The 16,084-nt window shown below is 43.5% G+C and overlaps 1 long non-coding RNA gene across 3 annotated transcripts; it reads right to left on the reverse strand.

The window, feature by feature from the left end:
• Positions 1 to 11,981: 11,981 nt before the first annotated feature.
• Positions 11,982 to 15,425, reverse strand: LOC107126593 (uncharacterized). 3 transcript variants are annotated; one of them, XR_012419346.1, is made up of 4 exons: positions 15,273 to 15,425; positions 14,945 to 15,080; positions 14,529 to 14,589; positions 11,982 to 12,341 (listed from the first exon to the last, which is right to left on the reverse strand). It is a non-coding gene; the product is annotated as an uncharacterized lncRNA (long non-coding RNA). The 3 variants fall into 3 exon arrangements; XR_010578658.2 differs by having other exon boundaries at positions 11,982 to 12,338; positions 14,482 to 14,589; XR_010578657.2 differs by having other exon boundaries at positions 14,482 to 14,589.
• Between the last annotated feature and the right edge of the window lie 659 nt (positions 15,426 to 16,084).

Here is a 16,084-nt window from a genome sequence, read left to right on the forward strand (position 1 = left end):
GCCAAGTGAAGGGGAAAGAGCCCCTTATAAAACCATCAGCTCACGTGAGAACTCACTCATTATAGCAAGAACAGCATGGGGGAGACCACCCCCCTGATTCAATTACGTCCACCTGGTCTTTCTCTTGACATGTGGGGATTACAGGGATTACAATTCAAGATGAGATCTGGGTGGGGGACACAAAGCCTAACCATATCATTCTGCCCCTGCCTCCTCCCAAACTCATGTTCCTTTCACATTTCAAAACCAATCATGCCTTCCCAACTGTCCCCCAAAGTCTTAATTTATTCCAGCATTAACCCAAAAGCCCAAGTCCAAAGTTTCATCTGAGACAAGGCAAGTCCCTATTGCCTATGAGTAAAATCAAAAGCAAGTTAGTTACTTCCTAGATAAAATGGGGATATAGGCATTGGGTAAATACACCCATTCCAAATGGGAGAAATTGGCCAAAACAAAGGGGCTGCAGGCCCATGCAAGTCTGAAATCCAGTGGGGCAGACAAATGTTAAAGCTCCAAAATGATCTCCTTTGATTCCATATCTCACATCCAGGTCACATTGATGCAAAAGATGGGCTCCTGCGGCCTTTGGCAACTCCATCCTGTGGCTTTGCAGGGTACAGCCCTGCTCCCAGCTGCTTTCATGGGCTGGTATTGAGTGTCTGTGGCTTTTCCAGGTGCACGATGCCAGCTGTCAGTGGATCTACCATTCTGGGGTCTGGAGGACAGTGGCCCTCTTCTCACAGCTCCACTAGGTAGTGCACCAGTGGGGACTCTATGTGGGTGCTCTGACTCCACATTTCCCCTCCACAGTGCCCTAGCAGAGGTTCTCCATGAGAGCTCCATCCCTGCAGCAAACCTCTTCCTGGACACCCAGGTATTTCCATACATCCTTTGAAATCTAGGCAGAGATTTAAAATCTCAGTTCTTGACTTCTGTGTATCCACAGTCCCAATACCATGTGTAAGCCACCAAGGCTTGGGGCTTGCACTCTCTGAAGCAATGGACTGAGCTGTACATTGCCCCTTTTTTGCCATGGCTGGGATGTTGGGCACCAAGTCCTGAGACTGCACAAAGCAGCAAGGCCCTGGGCCTCGTCCAAGAAACCATTTTTAGCTCCTAATCCTCTGGGCCTGTGATGGGAGGGGTTGCTGTGAAGATCTCTGACATGTCCTGGAGACATTTTCCCCATTGTCTTGGTAATTAACATTTGGCTCTTCATTATTTATGCAAGTTTCTGCAGGCTGCTTGAATTTCTCCTCAGAAAATGTTTTTTCTTTTCTGTCACATCATCAGGCTGGTCTCGAACTCCTGGACTCAAGGAATCTGCCAAACTTGGTATCCCAAAGTGCTGGGATTACAGACATAAGCCACTGTGCACAACCTAATTTTAAAATTTATTTTACTTTTTAAATTGAGGTATGGTGTACAAATAGTACACTACACCATAAAGAGCCCGAATCTTGTGTCTACATCTTGAAGACTTTTTACATTTTTGTACATCCCATGCAGATCAATGCATGAAACATTTCCAGGCCCTCTTACTCCCTCACTCCCCCTCCAAGGCCACGACCCTCAAAGTTAACCAATATTTTGACATCTCTCACCACAGGCTAGTTTTGTGAGATTTTGGATCTCCTATGAATAGAGTCACGCTGAATGTAGTTGTTTGTGTTTGGCTGTTGGTGAGGTATCGAAGTCATCTTCTGAAAACACAAATCAGATCATGTCATGTCTTAATTAAGAGCCTTCCAATGTCTTCTCAGTAACCTTTAAGTAGAATCCCAAGCACTTTCCCTGCCTGCCAAACTATGCATGTCCTGCCCACACCATGGACCAGCTGCCCTGGAGTCCTCTCCAGCCACACAGAGCTTCCTCCAGTTCTTTGAGTGCACCCAGCTCTTTCCAGCTGTGAGGTCCTCACCTTTGCTGATTCTTCTACGTGCAATGTCCTTCTGTGGGCCAGATTTCTCCCTGTCCTTTGGGTCTCTGCTGAGTGGCCTTCCCTAAACCCTACCCCAATGGGTTCCTGACTTCCACTCCACTTCCATCTCTGCACCTGTTGGTTCCTCTGTAACCCTCATCATGGTTCACAATTGCTCCTTTGTTTGTGGGTCAATTGTCTTTCTCCCTGCTGAGGTTGAGAGTTAGACAAGGCTGGGTCTAACCTGTCTGCATGACCTAGGTGCCCAGTCCAGTGCTAGGCACATGCATGTGCTTAACATGTGTTGGCTGAATCAATACATGAAAATCACCATCAATTCAGAATGTGGCTTCTCATGCACCTTCTCATTTGCTCCTCACAATATCAGCAAAGGAGCAAGGTGTCATCAGTTCTCTCCTCAGCAGAAGAACTTGGAGAAGTTGGCCGGGCATGGTGGCTCGTACCTATAATCCCAACACTTTGGAAGGCTGAGGCGGGCGGATCACCTGAGGTCAGGAGTTCAAGACCAGCCGGGCCAACACGGTGAAACCCCGTCTCTACTAAAAATACAAAAGTAACTGGGCATGGTAGGACATACCTGTAATCCCAGCTACTCAGAAGGCTGATGCAGGAGAATTGCTTGAACCCGGGAGGCCTAGGTTGCAGTGAACGGAGATCATGCCATTGACAGTTAACTCCAGCCTGAGTGACAAGAGTGAAACTCCATCTCAGGAGAAAAAAAAAAGAACTTGGAGAAGGAGAAGTTGATCTGGTTGCTCAGGTCACATACCAATCATGGCTGAGCTGGAACCTATCACTCCCTTCCTTCCCCCTTTCCACCTCCTGATGCCAGCAGAGCCTGCCTGTGGCTCTCACGCATCATTCTGTGGTGGTCATTGTTAAATTAGAGTAGAACTTAAGTACCATAAAATCTCAAGTGCACAGTTTGGTGGATTTTTGCTTAGGTATACACTCCCAGAACACCTGCCTAGATTAGGATGTAGAACCTTTCTAGCATCTTAGAAGGGGTCCCTCATAATGGAGCTGGTTTTGAACTTCATATTCATGAAGTTCATATTCATATTCATGAATATTCATATTCATATTCATTCGTTCGGTATGACCTCTTGTGTCTGGCTTCTCTCACTCAACACAAAATCTGGAGAGTCATCATGTTGCTGCATGGACCAGTAGCTTGTTTTTTAAATGCCACATAGTATTCCACTGTATGAATATATCAGAATTTGTTTATATCCCTTCTGTTGATGGGCATTTGAGCTGTTTCCAGGTTTCAGCAATTATCAATAAAGCTTCTGTGAACATTCTTTTGGTAGACATACACACGTATTTCTCTTGGGCATATATCCAGGACTGAAGTGGTTGGGTCTTTCAGTGGGCATGTGGTTAGCTTTCCTAAATACTGCCAGTTTTCCTAAATGGTTGTACTTCATGCATTCTAGGAACCCAGCAGCCAGAAGTTTCAGTGCTGACTTCCCTGCAGCTCCAGCCTTGCCGAGATTGAAGTCACCATGGCCACACTGCCACCAGGTGCTGGGACCCTGAGCCACCCTGCTCCATTAGCAATCATAGCAGGGAGAAGGGGGCCGGTGAGAGTAGTCCAACCTTTTCTGCTGAGAGGCTGGCTGGCTTGCTGAGCCCAGCAGAGGTTAGGTCACTTTGAATTTTCCTCTCCAATGATCTCAGCTCTTAGGGGCAATTAGCCCTCAGTAGAGCAAGGAGCTCAGAATACTAACCAGATCTGGCCTAGCTGGGAGAGCGTTTTTTTCCCCCTGCCTGGGCTGAAGCCCTGCCTTGCAGATGGATAGGCTGAGTGGAGAGCTAGAGGAGGAGAGCAACCTTTACTACTGCCCATGTGCACCGTGTTAGTGTTTTGGGTCACCAGATGCTCTTCAGTGGGGAAACGGGAGCAGCATCTGGTGCCACCCTGCTGATGTATGCCTCAAGAGGGGCACCATCACTCCTGGTTGCTGTTTTCTTCTCCAAGCAGCTCTGCCCATCACACAATATCCTGTTCAATGTAGTGCTGTTTGTAACAGTCCTAAGGTGAAAATAAGCTAAAAGACTGGGCACGGTGGCTCACACCTGTAATCCCACCGCTTTGAGAGACCAAGACAGGTGGATCACTTGAGGTCAGGAGTTCGAGACCAGCCTGGCCAACATGGTGAAACCCCATCTCTACTAAAAATACAAAAATTATCTGGGTGTGATTGCACACACCTGTAATCCCAGCTACTTGGGAAGCTGAGGTGGGAGAATCGCTTGAACCGGGGAGGTGGAGGTTGTAGTGAGCTGAGATCATGCCACTGCACTCCAGCCTGGGTGACAGAGTGAGACTCCATCTCAAAATTAAAAAAGAAAAGAAAACAAGCTAAAAGTCCACTGGAAGAGGACTGATGAAATAAATTACATGTTACATCCTATTAAATATACAATGGATATTCTGTAGCCATTATGAACAGGAATAAGATATATTAACATCATGTGTCCCTAATATGACACCCTGAGATGGGAACAATATCGCTCTTGGGTTATGCTTGCCAAAAAGGCATAAGCTCAATCTAATTGTGAGAAAATCAGGCAAACTCAAATTGATGGACACTCTACAAATAAACTGACCAGTACTTATCAAAAGTGTCAAGGTCAGGAAAGACAAGGAAAGTCTGAGGAATTATCACAGATTGGAGGAGAGCACAGAGACATGACAACGAAACACAGCGTAGGATCCTGGACTGGCTCCTGGAACAGAAAAAGAACAGTTGTGGAAAAACAAGCAAAATTCCAATTAGACCTGAAGATTGCTTAATGATATTGTACCAATGTTAATTTTCTGGCTTTGATGACTATTCTACGGTTATATAACATGTTGACATTAGGGGAAGCTGAGTGAGGAATACATGAGAGCTCTCTGTATTTATTTATTTATGTATTTTTTTTTTTTTTTTTTTGCGACCAAGTTTCATTGTCGCCCAGCCTGCTATGCAATGGCGCGATCACAGCTCACTGCAACCTCTGCCTTCCGGGTTCTGCAACCTCTGCCTCCCAGGTTCAAGCGAATCTTCTGCCTCAGCCTCCCGAGGAACTGGGATTACAGGCGTTCACCACAACGCCCAGCTAACTTTTGTATTTTGAGTAGAGATGGGCATTCACCATGTTGGCCAGGCTAGTCTTGAACTCCTGACTTCAGGTGGTCTGCCCACCCTGGCCTCCCAAAGTGCTGGGATTATAGGCGTAAGCCAAAGCACCTGGCTATTGCTTTTCTATAAATTTAAAATTATTTCAAAATAAAAAGTTTAAAGTAAAGGTGATGGTATAGATCAGGACTTCTTAACCTTTGCTGTGCCATGGCCTTTTGGGTGAAGCCCATGAACCTTTTCTCGGAATAATGGTTTTAAACATATAAAATTAGATGTTTAAGATTTCCAAGAAGACCAATTATCTTAAAATACAGTTATCAAAATATTTTAAAATTTCTTATGTAGAAATACACATGCTTCTTTATTAATATATTCATTAACAAGATGTGGTGGCAGGTGTAATAACCACTGTAATTTCAAAGCAGTGATGAGTGTAAACAGTATTTCAAAATAGCTGCAACAATGATAATTTGGTACGGAAATATCTACCATCACTATGGTAGTGAAGTCACAGATACTGTTAATGCTACTGCAGCTTGTTGCTTATATTCAAATGGAAGGAAATGAGAAATCTCAGTTACAAGTTAGTGAAAATAAGGGTATAATTTTTTCCTGTTCAAGTTCACAGACCCCCGGAATTCTATTTGCAGTCTGGCAGTATCTGTTACATCCCTGATGTAAATGTATATTTATTGAACTGGAAAGAGGCTCATAATATATTAGTAATGGGGGTGGGGGAAGCAAGTTATCAATCAATACATACAGTAGAATCCCATTTTTGTAAATTAAAAATGTCACTGTGTGTGTGTGCATTGCATATTCATTCAACAAGCATTCCATGATCACCCACCGTGAACCAGACTCTGAGAATATAACAATGAAAAAGAAAGACGTGGTTTTTACCTTCCCAGAGCAGGGCAGCTAGAAACATGAATAACTTGCAACAAAGTGGTGTGTCATTATTTGTTTTTTCCTCTTGTTTTGTTTTTTTGAGACGGAGTCTTGCTCTGTCGCCCAGGCTGGAGTGCAGTGGTGCGATTTTGGCTCACTACAACCTCTGCCTCCCTGGTTCAAGAGATTTTCTGCCTCAGCCTCCTGAGTAGCTGGGATTACAGGTGCCCACCAACGCGCCCAGCTAATTTTTGTATTTTTAGTAGGGACGAGGTTTCACCATGTTGGTCAGGCTGGTCTTAAACCCCTGACCTCAAGTGATCCACCCGCCTTGGCCTCTCAAAATGCTCAGATTACAGGCGTGAGCCACTGCGCTTGACTTGCTTTTTCTTTTTGCTTCTGTATATTTCCTAATTTTTTATGAACACGCATTTTGGGGAAAATATTTTTCAAAACAAAGGATAAAGCTCGTCTTTATCCCAAGCTGCATCCTCTCTGCAGGTAACACTCCCTATTGCCCCTAGGTCTGCCCTCTTGTGTCCCCAAAAATCTCATCCCCACTCCAGTGTCCCACCATAGCCATTAAGATCAGGCAGATAGCAACCTACAGGCCTTCCTTTCTCCAAGCTGACCACCCCCGGGTTCTCTGATGGGTTCTCACCCAACATCATTTCCAACCTGTTTACCATCTATCACGGTGACCTTTCTTGGGACCTGCCCTGTTTTTTTTTCACATTCCTCTTATAGTGTGGCATTCAGAGCTGAGCTCCAGATGGGGTCTGCCTCACTCAGATTGCAAAGAGATATCACCTCCACCCTTCCACATGTCATACTTCTATTTATGCCACCTAAGAAAACAATCATTTTAAAAAATAGCTTTATTTACATGTAACTCACTTACCGTATATATTAGTTTTCTACTGATGCTGCAACAAATTACCACACACTTAGCGGCTTAAAGTAACACAAATTTACTATCTTGTTCCATGGATCAGAAGTGTGACACAAATCTCACTGGACAAAGATCGAGTCATTGGCAGGGCTGAGTTTCTTTCTGAAGGCACTAGGGGAGAATGGGTTTCCTTTGCCCTTCCCAGCTTCTAGAGGCCACCTGCCCTCCTTGGCTCATCGCTCCCTTCCTCCATCTTCAAGGCCAACAACACTGGGCTGAGTTTTTCTCAAGATGCTGCCTCTCTGGTTCTCTCTTCATATTCCATCTTCTACTTTTAAGGTCGTTTGTGATTACATTGAGCTTAGCTGGGTAATCCAGGCTAACCTTCCTGTCTTAAAGTCAGCTAATTAGCAACTGAATTAATCTCATCTGCAAACTTAATTCTTCTTTGCCATGTATCCTAACATATTCACAGGCTCAGAAGTTTAGGACATAGACATCTTTAAGGGGCCATTATTCTGTCTACCACATCATACAATTCGTTCATGTAAAATGTACAATTCAATGATTTTTAGTATATTCACAGGGTTGACGGCAACCACCATAATCAGGTTTAGAACATTTTCATCACCTGGAAAAGAGACGTGCAGCGATGAGCAGTTCTCCCATTTCCTCCCACCTCCCCTAGGCTTAGGCAGCTGCTAGTCTACTTTCTACCTCATAGACTTGCCTATCCCAGGCATTTCATATGAATGGAATCACACAATATGCAGTTCTTTGTGACTGGCTTCTTTCACCTAGCATAATGTTGTATCATGTATCAGCACCGTATCCCTTTTTATTGCCAATAATATTCCACTGTATGCATATACTACATTTTATTTACCCATTCGTCATTGATAGACATATGGGTTGTTCCCACTTTTTGACTACTGTGAATAATACTCCTATAAACATTTGTGTACAAATTTTTGTGTGAGCGTATGTTTTCATTTCTTTTTCTTTCTTTCTTTTCTTTTTTGTTTTGAGACGAAGTTTCACTCTTGTTGCCTAGGCTGGAGTGCAGTGGCACAATCTCGGTTCACTGCACCCTCTGCCTCCCAGGTCTAAGTGATTCTCCTGCCTCAGCCTCCCGAGTAGCTGGAATTACAGGCTCCTGCCACCATACCTGGCTAATTTTTGCATTTTTAGTAGAGATGGGGTTTCACCGTGTTGGCCAGGCTGGTCTCGAACTCCTGACCTCAGGTGATCCACCTGCCTCAGCCTCCCAAAGTGCTTGGATTACAGGTGTGAGCCACCACACCCTTCCTGTTTTCATTTCTCTTAGGTGTACACCTAGGATTGGAATTGCTGGGTCATATGGTAATGTTATGTTTAATATTTTGAGGAACCACTACACTATTTTTAAAGCAGATGCACAATTTTACATTTCTACCAGCAGCGTATGAGGGATCCAATTTCTTCATAACCATGTCAACACTTGCTATCTGTTTTTATTTATTTATTTTTTATTTTTTTACTTATAACCATCCTAGCGGGTGTGAAGTAGTATCTCGTGGTGTTGATTTGCATTTCCCTCATGATTAAGGAAGTTGAGCGTCTTTTCATGTGCTTAGTCCTTTGTATATTTTCTTTGGAGAACTGCCTATTCAGATTCCTTACCCATTTAAAAAACTGAGTTGGTTATTTTATTACTGAGTTGTAAGAATTCTTCATATATTCTGGGTATGTTACAGGAAAGGGGTCCCGATCCAGATCCCAAGAGAGGGACCTTGGATTTCACCCAAGAAAGAATCCAGGGCGAGTCCGCAGTGCAAAGTGAAAGCAAGTTTATTAAGAAAGTAAAGGAATAAAAGAATGGCTACTCCATAGAGCAGACTCGAGGGCTGCTGCTTGCCCGTTTTTATAGTTATTTCTTGCGGATATGCTAAACAAGGGGTGGGTTATTCATCCCTCCCTTTTCAGACCATATAAGGTAACTTCCTGATGTTGCCATGGCATTTGTAAACTGTCAGGGTGCTGGTGGGGGTGTAGCAGCGAGGATGACCAGAGGTCACTCTCACAGACATTTTGGTTTTGGAGGGTTTTGGCCGGCTCCCTTACTGAAACCTGTTTCAACAGCAAGGTCTTTATGATCTGTATTTTGTGCTGACTTCCTATCTCATCCTGTGACTTAGAATGCCTTAACCATCGGGGAATGCAGCCCATTAGGTTTCAGCCTCATTTTACCCAGCTCCTGTTTAAGATGGAGTTGCTCTGGTTCACACGCTTCTAAAAGATACAAGTTCCTTATCAGATGTATGAGTTGCAAATATTTTCCCCCATTCTATGGGTTGTCTTTTCACTTTTTCACTTTCTTTTTTTTTTTTTTTTTTTTTTTTTGAGGCGGAGTTGTGCTCTGTCGCCCAGGCTGGGATGCAGTGGTGCATCTCAGCTCAACCTCCCAGGTTCAAGCAATTCTCCCTGCCTCAGCCTCTCGAGTAGCTGGGATTACAGGTGCCTGCCACCACGCCCGGTTAATTTTTGTATTTTTTAGTAGAGACAGGGTTTCACTATGTTGGCCAGGCTGGTCTTGAACTCCTGAACTTAGGTGATCCGCTTGCCTCGGCCTCCCAAAATACTGGGATTACAGGCATAAGCCACCATGCCTGGACTTTTTCAGTTTCTTGATAATGTAATTTGTGTCACAAATGTTTTCTAGTTTTGATGAAGTTGAATGTATCTATTTTTTCTTTTGTCATTCGTGCTTTTAGGTATCTATGGGACCATTGCTTAACCCAAGGTGATAAAGATTCACTCCTGTGATTTTTTTTCTAAGAGTTTTTATAGTTTTAGCTTTTACACTTATGGCTATGATCCATTGTGTTAGTCCATTTTCATGCTGCTGATAAAGACATACCTGAAACTGGGCAATTTCCTAAAGAAAGAAGTTTAATGGTTTCACATGGCTGGGGAGGCCGCACAATCATGGTGGAAGGCAAGGAGAAGCAAGTGACATCTTACATGGATGGCAGCAGGCAAAGAGAGAGAACTTATGCAGTGGAACTCCTCTTTATAAAACCATCAGATCTCATGAGAGTTATTCACTATCACGAGAACAGCACGGGAAAGACTTGCCCCATGATTCAATTATCTCCTATCAGGTCACTCCCACAACACGTGGGAATTCAAGATGAGATTTGGGTGGGGACACAGCCGAAACATATGGTTCATTTTGAGTTAATTTTGCATACGGTATGAGTTAGGGGTCCAATTTCATTCTTTGGATGTGTATATCCAGTTGTTCCAGCACCCTTTGTGAAAAAGGTGATTATTTCTTCACTGGCACTTTTGTTGAAAATCAATTGATCATAAAAGTAAGAGTTTATTTTTGGACTATTGATTCTGTTCTGTTGATCTTTTTTTTTTTTTTTTTTTTTTTAAATCAGAAGGTGTGACTTCTCCAATTTTGTTCTTCTTTTTCAAAATTCTTTTGGTGATTTGGGACAATGTGCAATTCCATATGAATTTTAGGATCAGCTTGTCATTTTCTGGAAAAAAAATCCAGCTGGAATTTTGATAGAAATTTTATTGAATCTGTAGATTCATTTAGAGAATATTACCATCTTAACAATATTAAGTCTTTTGATCCATGAACATGGGATGTTTCCATTTATACAGGTCTTATTTAATTTTTTTCAACAATATTTTATATTGCTGGAATGTAAGTTTTGTAGTTCTACAAGTTTTGTAGTTCTTTCGTTAAAGTTATTCCTAAGAATTTTATTCTTTCTGATGCTATCATAAATGGATTTTTAAAAAGTTTTGTTGTTCTTTTTGTTAAGCAAGACTACAAGTTTTGTAGTTCTTTTGTTAAAGTTATTCCTAAGGATTTTATTCTTTCTGATGCTATCATAAATGGATTTTTAAAAAATTTCATTTTGTACTGTTCATTGCTAGGGTACAGAAATACAATTGATTTTTTATATTGATTTTGTATCCTGCAACCTTGCTGAATTTATTTATTAGTTCTATTTTCTATTTTTTGTAGGGATGAGGTCTTGCTATGATGCTGATCTCAAACTCGTGGCTTCGAGTGATCCTCCTGCCTTGGCCTCCCAAAGTGCTGGGATTACAGGTGTGAGCCACCATCCCTTGGTCCACGTATTAGTTCTAATAGGCTTTTGTTTTTGTTTGTTTTTAGATTTCTTAGGATTTTCTATATACAAGATCATGTCATCTGCAAATAGAGAGAGTTTTACTTCTTCCTTTCCAGTCTAGATACCTTTTATTTCTTTTTCTTGATTGCTATGGCTAGGACCTCCCATACAGTCTTAAATAGAAGTGATGAGAGAAACATACTTGTCTTGTTCCTGATCTTAGGAGAAAAATGCCTTTAGTCACATTAGATATGTCAGGAGTGGGTTGTTTTTTTTGAGATAGCCTTTATCAGATCGAGTAAGTGCCCTTCTTTTTTAAATTTGAGACAGAGTCTGGCTCTGTCACCCAGGTTGGAGTGCAGTGACATGATCTCGTCTCACTGCACCTCTGCCCAATGGATTCAAATGGTTTTCCTGCCTCAGCCTCCTGAATAGCTGGGATTACAGGTGTGCACCACCACACCTGGCTGATTTTTTTTTTTAGTAGAGAAAGTATTTCACCATGTTGGCCAGGCTGTTCTTAAACTCCAGACCTCAAGTGAAATGCCCACCTTGGCCTCCCAAAGGGCTGGGATAACAGGCATGAGCCACTGCACTCGGCCTGAAGTTCCCTTCTGTTCCTAGTTTATTGAAATTTTTTTTATCATGAAAGGTATTAAATTTTGTCAAGTGCTTTTCCTGGATTTATTGGGATGATCATGGTTTTTCATCCTTTATCCTATTGATATGATGTATTACATTAATTGATTTTCATACCTTAAGCCAACTTTGCATTCCTGGAATAAATCCCACTTTGTTATAGTGTCTTATCCTTTTTGTATGTTGCTTGATTTGTGTTTCTAGTACTTTGTTGAGGAGTTTTCCATATATATTCTATCTTTATTTCAATAAAGAAATTAGTCTGTAGTTTTCTTTCCTTGCAATGTCTTTAATCATCATTTTTATAAAGCTACATCATACTATCTCTTTTTTTTTACAATTAATTTTCTTTATTTTTGGAAATTTTATTTCATTTCATTTCTTTGGCTGTGAACACATCATGCTGTTGATGGCAATTTTGTTTGTTATCTGCAGTTCCCTCCTGCACTGGCCGATATGTTAGAAGACCTGGAGTGAACCTGAACCCGTAACACAATCGCATGGTGCAGTTTTGAATTTGTATTCTCTGGACTTCAGTCTCCTCTTCTGTAATTATGAGATTGTAAGCTCTTCAAAATTACAGTCTTTTTTTTCTTTCTGTTCTCACAAGCTGTTCTCAATTTATAGAGTTTTATAGCTAGCATGTATTCCCAGTCCAGGGCTCTTTCCCTGGGATCAAGTCTGAAAGGGTCTTCAATGTCCTGCTGATAAATAAAAAAGATCAGTGCTTTTAAAACAATGCACATATGAACATGTGTATGAATCACCAGGGACTCTTACATGCAGATGCTCATTCCATAGATCTAGACTCTGCATCTCTCACAAGCTCTTGGGTAATGTTAATGCTGCTCGTCTATGGACCCCACTTTGAGTAACAAGGAACCAGCATATAGTTTCCTAAGCTTCAGTCACATAAGAGCCAATTTCATATTTTTTTGCCATATTCTTCTTTCATCTATACAATTAAAAATATAGTTTTCTTTTAATTAGCAACTAAATCCCATCTTTGGGTAAAATTTAGACTAATTCTAGGCAATAATATACATCAAACCATACGTGTTAGATTCTCTCTCTCTCTCTATACATATATATATATATATATATATATATATATTTTTTTTTTTTTTTTTTTTTTTTACGCGGAGTCTCGCTCTGTCACCCAGGCTGAAGTGCAGTGGTGTGATCTCAGCTTACTGCAACCTCTGCCTCCTGGGTTCAAGCAATTATCCTGCCCTAGCCTCTCAAGTAGGTGGGATTACAGGCATGCACCGTCTTTAAACACCACCACACTTTAATTGGACACTTTTGACTTGCATCTCATAATTTTGTCCCCCAACCTTTTTTTTTTTTTTTTTTTTTTTGAGACAGAGTCTCGCTGTGTCACCAGGCTGGAGTGCAGTGGCATGATCTCGGCTCACTGCAACCTCTGCCTCCCGGGTTCAAGCGATTCTCTTGCCTCAGCCTCTGGAGTAGCTGGGACTACAGGCGCCTGCCACCACACCCAGTTAATTTTTGTATTTTTAGTAGAGATGGGGTTTCACTATGTTGGCCAGGCTGGTCTTGATCTCTTGACCTCATGATCCACCCACCTCGGCCTCCCAAAGTGCTGGGATTACAGGTGTAAGCCACTGCACCCGGCCTATTTTGCCCCCATTTTTCTCTGCTGCAATTTGGCCAGTGATTCCTGTCTTTCCCTCTATTATCCACCCTGATTAACTCAGCTGCACCTGTCAGCCTTTATTCCTGCGAGCTAGAGCGGGTGGAGCGAGGCGTGCTGAAGAAGTCATTAAAATGCATGAATTTGATCATATTCACTCTTTCCTTTCCAGAGCATAGGGGGCTAAGTCCCTGGGTCCCATATCTGAGCTTCATTTGGCAGGTCTGGGGCTCATGGCCTGGGGCGAGAAGGCCTATGGGAACCAGCAGCAGCAACCTGCAGACTTCATCTGGTGGACACTACTCGGGGCTGGGTCTCCGAGATCCTGTAAGTTTCTCTTGGGCTGTCTGACACCATCCACTGCAGGAAGCAGGAATGAGGTTGTTCAGTGAATTTTCCCTGTATTCTCTGGAAGAGGTGCTTATAAAGATGGAATAAGGCTGGTTTAGAGAATTTTGATTCCTCTTGCTTCTGCTTGTTTATTTCTTCCAGCCTCTTTGTCTTCATCTGTAAAATAGGGATAATAATAACTGCCCATATGAGGTGGGAGGTGCAGTAGTGAATAATTCAGGTTTTGGGTCCAGAGCAGTGGCTTACGTCTGTAGTCCCAGCACTTTGGGAGGCCGAGGCAGGCAGATCACCTGAGGTCGGAAGTTTGAGGCCAACCTGGCCAACATGGTGAAACCCCGTCTCTACTAAAAATACAAAAATTAGCTGGGCATGGTGGCTCACACCTGTAGACCCATCTACTCGGGAGGCTGAGGCAGGAGAATCGCTTGAATCTGGGAGGCAGAGTTTGCAGTGAGCTGACATTGAACCACTGCACTCCAGCCTGGGTGACAGAGCAAGACTCCATCTCAAAAAAACAAAAACAAAAACAAAACAAAAACAAAAACAAAAAAACAGGTTTTGATGTCCAACGGGCTGGTTCTGTCATTTATAACGTGTAGGACCTGGAGCAAATCATTTTACTCCCTGTAAAGTGGAGATAACACCTGCTTTCTAGGGACAGTGCAGGAGGATGAAGGAGCGCTGAGCCAGTGACTAACACAGGCTGAGCACTCACTGGATGGCAGCAATTGTCATTATCATCATTATCACATCACCATCATCATTACGCTATAAAAGACTGGCAAATCTGGCATATTTTGGTACTTAACATTTGTTTCCTCTTCCTTTCTCCCTACCTTTCTCCCTCCTTTTCTTCCTTCCTCCTTTTTCCCTGTCTTCTCACCTTCTTTTATTCCTCTTGTTCTCACTTTCTTCTCGTCCTTCTTTGGTACATCTGGTTGCAGCTGCAAGGAACAGCAGGAGCTTACACAGGGAAAGGAGATGTGGTCAGATCCTGGGGGGACTCGAATGTCAGAGGGAGTCTGATCTTTAGCCTAGGGGCAATAGTGAGTCACTCAAGCCTGCGGTGGAGCAGAAACAAGGTGTAGTGAAAGTGGGGAAGTGAACCTGGCAGCAGAGATTAGGAAGCAGCTGTGAGGGCAGAAGCTGGAGCAAGAGAGGTGAGCTATCCAGGGAGCCTAAAGGTCAAGTGAGAGACATGGGGAAGCAGAGGCTGCATCTCTGCCTAGAGCTCGCCTGGGAGAAGCAGCCTCATTCTCAAAGTTCACCTTGCCCACAAAACCCAGCCGGAGCACCCACCTCTGTGTGACCTCAGACAAGTGCTTAGCCTCTCTGAGCAGCAGTAAGGCCATCCTAGGTCTTGGTGACACCCCCTGGCTTCCCAGCAAAGACGCTTCTGGATCCTACAGGCTTCCATCATCTTCCAGGCTGCTCCCTGCTCAGAGATTAATTTGTTTATTCCCTTGCCTGGAGATGAACCGAGGGAACTCGTCCATCAGCCCAGGCTCCCTCAACCTCGCACCGCCCCGCCCCAAATGTCCATTTTCTTGCAAAATATGTCCTTGCCGCCGACAAGGCTGCCTGGAAAATGCTAATTTTTTCCTCGAATTAAAATTTGTTCCCTTACCCTCGTTTTAATAGAAATGAAGCATCCGGAAACATTGCCACGGTGCAGAAGAGAAAGATCTGACATAATTTTTAAAATGCCTTCAATCACGCTGCCTTCTGAACGGTCTTCTGAACGGTCTGTCCTCTAACCCTGACCCCCTCCCCATCTCCCAACCCCCTGAGGCAGCATTTACATTTCTTAATAACCCCTCATTAATATTCATGAGAAGGGGCGGGTAATAATGGCTGAGCACACCGCACTAATTCAATTTCCACCCGCCTCAGCGTGTTTACTTAATCACCAAGGGACCCGGGTTACTCAGTACAATTATTTATTCGGAATTAGATCTGGAGGCATCTGGACTGGAAACAGGGAACCAAGAGCAAAATGAAAATCGAATTCTCTTCGTCCTCCCCTCCCAGCCGCCTCTTCCTGACCGTTTGCCAACGCTCCAGGCAGCCAGCAGGGCTTGGAGGACAAGGCTCCGTGCCCGCCGGGCAGCTCCTGAAGGAACTGGCTCATGAGGGGCTGAATGTGTTCCAGATGCTCTGGCCCTGGCAGAAATCTCTCATCAACAGTAGCCTAGGAGTTATCGCAAGGCCCAGCAGTGGGCCAGCTGCACCGTCCCAGCCAAGAGCACAGCCAGCCAGAGTTAGTGTGTTCAGGAGATGCTGGGGTATTGGCCCAATCTGGACATGCAGTGTGGACAGACCCTTGATCACAGGCCCCCATGGAGGCGAGAGTTTGTGACATGGGGTCTAAATAACACCTGCTCATCCTCGAACCCCCGCTTAACTGTCATCTCCTCCAAGAAGCCTTTCCTGGTCCCC

This window comes from Macaca fascicularis, chromosome 10 (genome assembly GCF_037993035.2).
Source record: "Macaca fascicularis isolate 582-1 chromosome 10, T2T-MFA8v1.1".
In the NCBI taxonomy this organism is placed as follows: Eukaryota; Metazoa; Chordata; class Mammalia; order Primates; family Cercopithecidae; genus Macaca; species Macaca fascicularis.